Consider the following 10,354-nt stretch of genomic DNA (forward strand, 5'->3'; position numbering starts at 1 on the left):
TGAAACAGCAATTAAAAAAACCATCCTAAAAAGAAAAGTCCTGGACCAGATGGTTTCACACCTGAATTTTACCACACCTACAAAGAAGAACTGGTGCCTATCCTGCAGGAATTATTCCACAACATTGAGAAGGATGCAATCCTCCCCAACACATTTTATGAAGTGAAAATAACCCCGATACCAAAACCAGCAAAGGATACAAAAAAAAAAAAAGAAAACTGTAGACCAATATCCCTTATGAATATAGAAGCAAAAATTCTCAACAAGATTCTAGCCAATCGAATCCAGGTGCTTGTCAAGAAAATAATCGATCACAACCAAGTGGGCTTTATCCCAGGGATGCAGGGATGGTACAACATACGCATATCTATAAATGTAATTCACCATATAAACAGAAGCAAAAACAAAGACCATATGATCCTCTCAATAGACAAAGAAAAAGCATTTGCCAAAATCCAACACCCTTTTATGATAAGAACACTCAACAAAATAGGCATAGACGTGGCTTACCTAAAAATGATACAAGCCATATATGACAAACCCACAGCCAATATCATACTGAATGGGGAAAAATTGAAAGCATTCCCACTTAGAACTGGAACAAGACAAGGTTGCCCACTATCTCCACTTCTATTCAACATAGTGCTGGAAGTCCTTGCTACAGCAATCAGACAAGAGAGTGGAATTAAGGGCGTCCTAATGGGAGCAGAAGATATCAAACTCTCAATCTTTGCTGGTGACATGATATTATACCTAGAAAACCCCAAGGATTCAACTGTAAGACTCCTTGAATTGGTAAACCAATTTGGTAAAGTCTCAGGATACAAAATCAATACACAGAAACCAGAGGCATTTATGTACACCAACAACAGTACAAGTGAGAACCAAATCAAAGACTCAATTCCCTTAAAAATGGCAACAAAGAAAATAAAGTACCTAGGAATATATTTAAGTAAGGAGGTAAAAGACCTCTACAGGGTGAACTATTAACACTGTAGAAAGAAATAGCAGAGGATGTAAACAGATGGAAGAATATACCATGCTCATGGGTCGGCAGAATCAACACTGTTAAAATGTCTATACTACCCATATACTACCAAGTGACCTACAGAGTCAATGCAATCCCTATTAAAATACCATCACCATTTTTCGCAGATATAGAAAAAATAATTTTACGCTTTGTATGGAAACAGAGAAGACCCCATATAGCAAAATCAATCCTAGGCAATTAAAACAAAATAAGAGGTATCAATTTACCAGACTTCAAACTATACTACAAGGCTATAGTAATTAAAACAGTTTGTGACTAGCACAAGAACAAGGACATTGACCAGTAGAACAGAACAGAGAACCCAGATATAAAACCATCCTCATATAGCCAACTAATGTTTGACAAAGCAGACAAAAACATACACTGGGGAAAAGAATCCTTATTCAATAAATGGTGGTGGGAAAACTGGATAGCCACATACAGAAGACTGAAACAGGACCTACACCTTTCACCTCTCACAAAAATCAACTCACGCTGAGTAACAGACTTATACCTTAGGTGTGAAACTATTAGAATTCAAGAGGAAAATGTTGGAAATACTCTTATAGACATTGGCCTAGGCAAAGAATTTATGAAGAAGACCCCAGAGGCAATCACAACAGCAACAAAAATAAATAAGTGGGACCTGATCAAATTAAAAAGCTTCTGCACATCCAAAGAAACTGTCACAAGAGCAAACAGACAACCCACAGAATGGGAGAAATTTTTCGTAAGCTACACATCCGATAAAGGGCTGATAACTAGAATTTATTTAGAACTCAGGAAAATCAGCCAGGAAAAAACAAACAACCCTATGAAAAAATGGGCAAAGGACATGAACAGAAACTTCTCAAAAGAAGACAGAATAAAGGCCAACAAACACATGAAAAAATGCTCAACATCTCTAATAATCAGGGAAATGCAAATCAAAACTGCAATGAAATATCACTTATCTCCAGTAAGAATGGCTTTTATCAGAAAGTCCCCAAACAATAAATGTTGCCATAGATGCAGAGAGAGAGGAACACTCCTACACTCCTGGTGGGACTGCAAACTGGTTCAGCCTCTGTAGAAAGCAATATGGAGATACCTTAAAGCAATACAAGTAGATCTGCCATTTGATCCAGCAATTCCACTACTGGTCATCTACCTAAAAGATCAAATGACACTTTACAAATGGGATGCCTTCACTCGAGTGTTTATAGCAGCACAGTTCATAATTGCAAAGGTGTAGAAACAACCCAGGTGCCCATTAATACATGAGTGGATTAATAAAATGTGGCATATGTTTACCATGGAGTACTATTTAGCTTTAAGAAACAATGGTGATATAGCACCTCTTGTATTTTCCTAGATAGAGCTGGAACCCATTCTACTAAGTGAAGTATCTCAAGAATGGAAAAACAAGCACCACATGTACTCACCAGCAAATTGGTAATAACTCATCAACACCTAAGTGGACATATAGGAATAACATTTATCAGGTGTTGGGCAGATGGTAGGAGGTATATACAAACATAATGAGTGAGATATGCAATGTCTGGGCGATGGTCACACTTGAAGCTCTGACTTGAGGGGCAAGGGGGGGCATGGGCAATATACGTAACCTTAACATTTGTACCCCCATAATATGCTGAAATTAAAAAAAAATGAAAAAAAAACCAAAAAAACAAAATCCACATACAGAAATCAGTAGCATTTCTATACACCAGCTCAAGAATGTAATACTATTTATAATAAAATACAAAAAATTTACATGCCTAGGAATATATTTAACCAAGTTGAGTGACCTCTATAATAACTACTGCAAATCACTGATGAATGAAGTCACAGATGACACAAACAAATGGAAAAACATTCTATGTTCATGGATCAGAAGAATCAACATTGTTAAAATGACCACAGTGCACGTAGAAATCTACAGGTTCAATGAAATTCCTATCAAAATGCCTACATCATTTTTCATAGAATTAGAAGGAATAATTTTAAAATTTATGTGTAACCAAAAAAAGAGCCCAAATAGCCAAAGCAATCCTAAGCAAAGAGAACAAAACTGGAATCGTCACATTACCTGACTTCAAATTATACTGTAAGGATATGGTAACCAAAACAGCATGGTACTACCATAAAAGTAGACACTTAAATCAATGGGATAGAATAGAGAACCCAGAAATAAAGCCACATACCTACAACTGACTGATCTTTGACATAACAGACAAAACATACACTGGGAAAAGGACAAAATTCAATAAATGGTGTTGGGAAAAGTGGATAGCCATATGCACAAGAATGAAACTGGATCCGTATCTTTCACCATATGCAAAAAATTAAGTCAAGATGGAGTAAAGACTTAAATGTAGGACCTGAAACCATATATATCCTAGAAGAAAACCTAGGAAAAACTCGTGGACATTGGCCTAAGCAAAGAATTTATGATTGAGACCCCAAAAGCAAATGCAACAAAAACAAAAATAGATAAATGGGACTTGATTAAACTAAAAAGCTTCTACACAGCAAAAGAAATAATCAAAAAAGTGAATAGACAACCTGTACAATGGGAGAAAATATTCACAAATGATGTCCAAAAGAGGACTAATATCCAGAATCTACAGGGAACTCAAACAATTCAGCAAGAAAAAACCCAAACCAATCCCATTAAAAAGTGGGCAAATGACACAAACAGGCATGTTTTAAAAGAAGATATACAAAAGGCCAACAAATATATAAAGAAATGCTTAACATCACTAATCATCAGAAAAATGCAAATTAAAACCACAATTAGATACCATCTTACTCCAATTAGAATGACCATTATTAAAAAGTCAAAAAACAAGAGATGTTGGCATGGATGTAGTGAAAAGAGAACATTTATATGCTGTTGGTGGTAATGTACATTAGTACAACCTCTATAGAGGTCAGTGTGGAGATTTCTCAAAGAATCAAAAGTAGATCTAGCATTCAATTCTGCAATACCATTACTGAGTATCTACCCAAAGGAAAAGAACTGATTTATATAAAAAGATATCTGCATTTATATGTTTATTGCAGTGCAATTCACAATCACAGATATGAAATCAACCTAATTGCCCATCAACCAATGAGTGGATGAAGACAATGTAGTATGTATATATTAATACCATGAAGTACTACTCAGCAATAAGAAAGGATGAAATAATGTCTTTTGCAGCAATTTGGATGGAACTGGAGACCATTACCCTAAGTGAAGTTACACAGAAACAGAAAAATAAATGCCAAATATTCTCACTTATAAGTGAGAAGCCAAGGACACACATAGTGGTATCACTGGAGACTCAAAAGGGGGGAGAGTAGGAGGGGATGTTGGATGAAAAATTGCCAGTGGGGTATGTACACTATTTGGCTGCTGGGTGCATTAAAAGCCTAGGCTTCACCACTACACAAAGTATATGTACATGTAATGGAATTCAACTTATACCCCTAAATCTATTAAAAATTTTTTAAGAAGGAAAAAAATACTTTTCAGTATCATTAAGTCCACAAAAGTTCTATTTCACATGTAAACTTTACCTTTTTATCTGTACAGTAAAATTTTCTTAGATAATCCCTAAAATCCTTTTAAGGTCTAAAGGCAAAAATTCTTCACACAACTCTTGAAACTATAAAATGCACATTTAATTTTCAAACAGTGAATATCTAAGATATCATAGTGATGCAAGTGATTGAAAATTACCATTACTAAGTAGTAGAAAACCATTTCAAAATTTAAAGAATAGCTCTTTTCCTCCCTGGCTGCTTGAGGGTCTACCGCCATCATGAACGACACAGTAACTATCCGGACCAGGAAGTTCATGACCAACCAACTACTTCAGAGGAAACAAATGGTCATCGATGTAGCTTCACCCTGGGAAGGCAACAGTACCAAAGGCAGAAATTAGGGGAAAACTAGCCAAAATGTACAAGACCACACCAGATGTCATCTCTGTATTTCGATTCAGAACTCACTTTGGTTGTGGCAAAACAACTGGCTTTGGCATGGTTTACGATTCCTTGGATTACGCAAAGAAAAATGAACCCAAACATAGACTTGCAAGGCATGGCCTGTATGAGAAGAAAAAGACATCAAGAAAGCAGTGAAAGGAACGCAAGAACAGAATGAAGAAAGTCAGGGGGACTGCAAAGGCCAATGTTGGTGCTGGCAAAAAGTGAGCTGGAGATTGGATAGCAGCCGAAGGAGTAAAGATTCTGCAGTGACCTTACCTGCAGCCATCGTTTGGATTTTTCACAGGAAGATTAATAAACTTAAAAACTTTAAAAAAATAAATTCAAAGAATAAGTTATTTACAAAAATTGCCAACTATCTCACAAGTGCATCAACTTCATATAGCCTTCCTTTGGATAAAGAAAACAAGCCTCCTAGACAGTATCATTCATTACAACATTTGTAAGTAAACAGCTATATGTGGAAGCCTACTTTAAAGAGTTTTCTTTGAGCCAGAACTGGTTTCATATGGGGCATTGTGACTAAAATGAACTCATTCTAAAGAACCACATTCCTAAAATACAAAGGAAAAATGGATTTGAAAGTATACTTAAAAATTTTTAAATGTCATAAATACCTTCTCATAACTGCCAATTTTTTGCTTTTAGCAATAGACCTATTGTACCTTGTAAAAAAAAAAAAGTCAATTAGCTCAAGTCTGACTTTTTAAAAGCGATATTTATTACCTAAAAGTGAAGCATTTTACTAATGTAGCCAAGATTTATCTGAGAGAACATTAGGTGATGAATTTGCTGTAGACAAGACAACTCAAAGCAGAACGGTGTGGTTGATCTAGATCAAAAGAGCAAAATGAATTCCAAGTGCAGGAGCAATTATGTTAATTTTCAAATATTAACATCATGCAGCAAGGAGAACAAAATTAGTATCATCTATTGGGTCACTTAAATTTCCTACAAATCTGACAGTCTGTTTAATGAGAAATATATATTAGGACAAAAGACTATGAAAAAAGTTTTCTCCTCACTTCTATGTAATAATTGACATTCAAAACTAATCTGTACAATCACTGTTAACAATATCCAACATCCCATAAAAAATTACTGGCCTTGCTTAGAAAGTGGAAAAATATAATAATGTATAATTAAAAAGAAAATCAGTCATTAGAAACAAATGTCAGAGATGATAGGACTAGCAATAAAGATGTTAAAACAGCTTTGATAACTATGTGTATTCAAAGGAAAAGATGAACATGAGTCAAATTAAAAATACTTTTTAAAGAACCAAATAGAGTTTCTAGACATGAAAAGTATAATATCAAATGGGATTAGACACTGTTGAGGAAAAGATTATTAAAACTGAAGCCATAGAAATAGAAACTATCCAAAGTGAAGCACAGAAGAAAAAGACTGAACAAAATTAACAGAGTCTGGGTAATTTGTGGGACAATATCAAGTAATCTAACATACATATAATTTGGGTCCCAAGAGGATGAGAGGGTACAGATGGAAAAAAAAAATTGAAGAAATGGCTGATGAAAATTGTAAATCTACACATCCAAGAACTTCAACAAACTCTAAGAAAAATAGCACATATAAGCCGGGCGCGGTGGCTCACGCCTGTAATCCTAGCACTCTGGGAGGCTGAGGCGGGCGGATTGCTCGAGGTCAGGAGTTCGAAACCAGCCTGAGCAAGAGCGAGACCCCGTCTCTACTATAAATAGAAAGAAATTAATTGGCCAACTAATATATATATAAAATTAGCCGGGCATGGTGGCGCATGCCTGTAGTCCCAGCTACTCGGGAGGCTGAGGCAGCAGGATTGCTTGAGCCCAGGAGTTTGAGGTTGCTGTGAGCTAGGCTGACGCCACGGCACTCACTCTAGCCTGGGCAACAAGCAAGACTCTGTCTCAAAAAAAAAAAAAAAAAAAAAAATAGCACATATAAAAAAATCAAACCAAGACATAATCAAATTGCTAAAACTGCTTAATAGCTTCTGGTAGGGAAAAACATATGAAAAAATGCTCAACATCTCTAATCATTAAGGAAATGCAAATCAAAACCACAATGAGATATCACTTAACTCCAGTGAGAATGGCCTTTATCAAAAAGTTCTAAAACAATAAATGTTGGTGTGGATGTGGAGAACACTCAGACACTATTGTTGGGACTGCAAACTAGTACAACCTCTGTGGAAAGCAATATGGAGATACCTCAAAGAGTTAAAAGCAGAACTACCATTTGATCTAGCAATTCCATTACTGGGCATCTACCCAAAGGAACAAAAGACATTCTATAAAAAAGACATCTGCACTAGAATGTTTATGGCAGCACAATTCATAATTACAAAGATGTGGAAACAACCCAAGTGTCCATCGATACATGAGAGGATTAATAAAATGTAGTATATGTATACCATGAAGTTCTACTCAGCCACAAAATATAATGGGGATCTAGCATCTTTTGCATTATCCTGGATAGAGCTGGAGCCCATTCTACTAAATGAAGTAACACAAGAATGGAAAAACAAGCACCACATGTACTCACCATCAAGTTGGTATTAACGGACTTAACTGAGCAACACCTAAGTGCACATATAGTAGTAACATTCATCGGGTGTCGGGCAGGTAAGAGGGGGAAAGAGGGATATATTCACACCTAATGGGTGTGGTTTTCACCATCTGGGGGATGGACACGTTTGAAGCTCTGACTTGGGTGGGGCAAAGGCAATATATATAATCTAAACATTTGTACCCCCGTAATATGCTGAAATTAAAAAATTTAAAAATTAAAAAAGAAAAGAATTTTACTTAAAATAGCATCAAAATAATAAAATACTCAGGAATTAACCAAGGAAGTGAAAGACATGTACAATGAAAACTACAAAACATTTCTGTAAGAAGTTAAAGAAGACATAAATAAATGAAAAGACATAGCTTGTTCATGGATTGGAAGACTTAATATTGTGAAGATGTCACTATTACCCAAAGAAATTTACAGATTTCTATCAATTTTTTATAGAAATCAAAAAAAATCCATCCAAAAATTTATGTGGAATCTCAAGGAACCCAGAATAACCACAAAAATCCTGAAAATACAAGAGATCAAAACTCGAGAACTGGCCGGGCGCTGTGGCTCACGCCTGTAATCCTAGCTCTCTGGGAGGCCGAGGCGGGCGGATTGCTCAAGGTCAGGAGTTCAAAACCAGCCTGAGCAAGAGCGAGACCCCGTCTCTACTATAAATAGAAAGAAATTAATTGGCCAACTGATATATATATAAAAAATTAGCCGGGCATGGTGGCGCATGCCTGTAGTCCCAGCTACCTGGGAGGCTGAGGCAGAAGGATCACTCGAGCCCAGGAGCTTGAGGTTGCTGTGAGCTAGGCTGACGCCACGGCACTCACTCTAGCCTGGGCAACAAAGCGAGACTCTGTCTCAAAAAAAAAAAAAAAAACAAAAAACTCGAGAACTCATATTTCCTAATTCAAAAAACGAATACAAAATTATACTAACCAAAACAGTGTGGTGATGGCATAAAGATGGACATACAGACCAATGGAATGCAACAGAGATCGCAGTGATCGACCTTCATACATATGATCAAATAATTTTCAACTAGGGTGCTAAGACCACTCAATAGGAAGACACTCTTTTCAACAAATGGTGCTTTAAAAACTGGATATCCACATGCAAAAGAGTGAAGTTGGACTCTTACCTAAATCCAATATACAAAAATTAACTCAAAACGGATCCCTGACCTAAACATAACATAGAGCAAATTCACAAAATTGGGTTTGGCAACGATTTCTTGGATATAACACTAAAGGTACATACATGTAACAAAAGAAAATATGTATACAAATTTGATTTCCTGAAAATTTAAAAATTTTGTGTATCCAAGGCACAAGAGAATAAAAAGGCAAACCACAAAATGGGAGAAAATATTTGCAAATCACATATCTGATACAGGATTAATATCCAGAATATATAGAAAACTGTAGAACTCAACAACAACAAAACAAACAACCTGAATCAAAAATGAGCCAAGGACTTGAACAGACATTTCTCTAAAGAAGATGTACAAATGGCTAATCAGCCCACGAAAAAATGCTCAACATCACTAATCATTCGGGAAACACCAATCAAGTGTTAGTGACAATGTGGAGAAATTGCAACAGTTGTGCACCACTGGTGGGAATGTAAAATGGTACAGCCACTGTGGAAAGCAGTATTATAGTGCCTCAAAAAATTAAAAATAGAATTAATTGTATTATCCAGCAATTCCACCTCTGCATATATACTCAAAAGAAAAGACATCAGAGTCTCAAAGAGATTTGTACAACCATGTTCATAGCAGCAGTATTCACAATAGCTAAAATGTGGAAGCAACCCAAATGTCCACAAAGGGATACATGGGTAACAAAATGTAGTACATACATGCAATGGAATATTATTCAGCCTTAAAGGAAGGAAATTCTGACATAGGCCAGAGCATGATGAACCGTGAGGGCATTATGCTAAGTGAGATAAGCCAGTCACAAAGACAAATACTGTATGATTCCACTTATATGAGGTACTTAGAGTACTCAAAATAATAGAGACAGAAAATAGAATAGCTGTTTCCAGGGGCTGGGGCTGGGGGGAATAAGGGAGTTATTGTTTAATGGGTACAGGGTTTCAGTTTTGCAAGATGAAAAGAGTTTTGGAGTGTGATAGTGGTGATGGTTGTACAACAATATAAATACACTTAATGCCACTGAACTGTACACTTAAAAATCATTAAAACAGTAAATTTTGTTATGTGTATTTTACCAGAATAAAAAATGGAAAAAAATAGAATATTATGCTCTTTACATAAAGAGAAATCCAAATGGCCAATAAAAATATGAAAATGTGGCCGGGCGCGGTGGCCACGCCTATAATCCTAGCACTCTGGGAGGCTGAGGCAGGCGGATTGCTCGAGGTCAGGAGTTCAAAACCAGCCTGAGCAACAGCGAGACCCCGTCTCTACTATAAATAGAAAGAAATTAATTGGCCAACTAATATGTATAGAAAAAACTAGCCGGGCATGGTGGCGCATGCCTGTAGTCCCAGCTACTCAGGAGGCTGAGGCAGAAGGATTGCTTGAGCCCAGGAGTTTGAGGTTGCTGTGAGCTAGGCTGATGCCATGGCACTCACTCTAGCCTAGGCAACAAAGCGAGACTCTGTCTCAAAAAAAAAAAAAAATATGAAAATGTATCTAGCTTCATTTAAATTCAAACCACAGTGAGGAACCATTTCTTCTACAAAAATGGCAAAAATTTAAAAGTCTGATAATAGTAAGGGTTTGGTGAGGTTTTGGGTCAGTGG

At 36.4% G+C, this 10,354-nt stretch overlaps 1 pseudogene; it reads left to right on the forward strand.

The window, feature by feature from the left end:
* The first annotated feature begins 4,784 nt into the window (after positions 1–4,784).
* LOC105879499 (small ribosomal subunit protein eS24 pseudogene) lies at positions 4,785–5,324 on the forward strand (annotated as a pseudogene).
* The last annotated feature ends 5,030 nt before the right edge of the window (positions 5,325–10,354 follow it).

Source organism: Microcebus murinus, chromosome 12 (genome assembly GCF_040939455.1).
Source record: "Microcebus murinus isolate Inina chromosome 12, M.murinus_Inina_mat1.0, whole genome shotgun sequence".
Classification (NCBI taxonomy): domain Eukaryota; kingdom Metazoa; phylum Chordata; class Mammalia; order Primates; family Cheirogaleidae; genus Microcebus; species Microcebus murinus.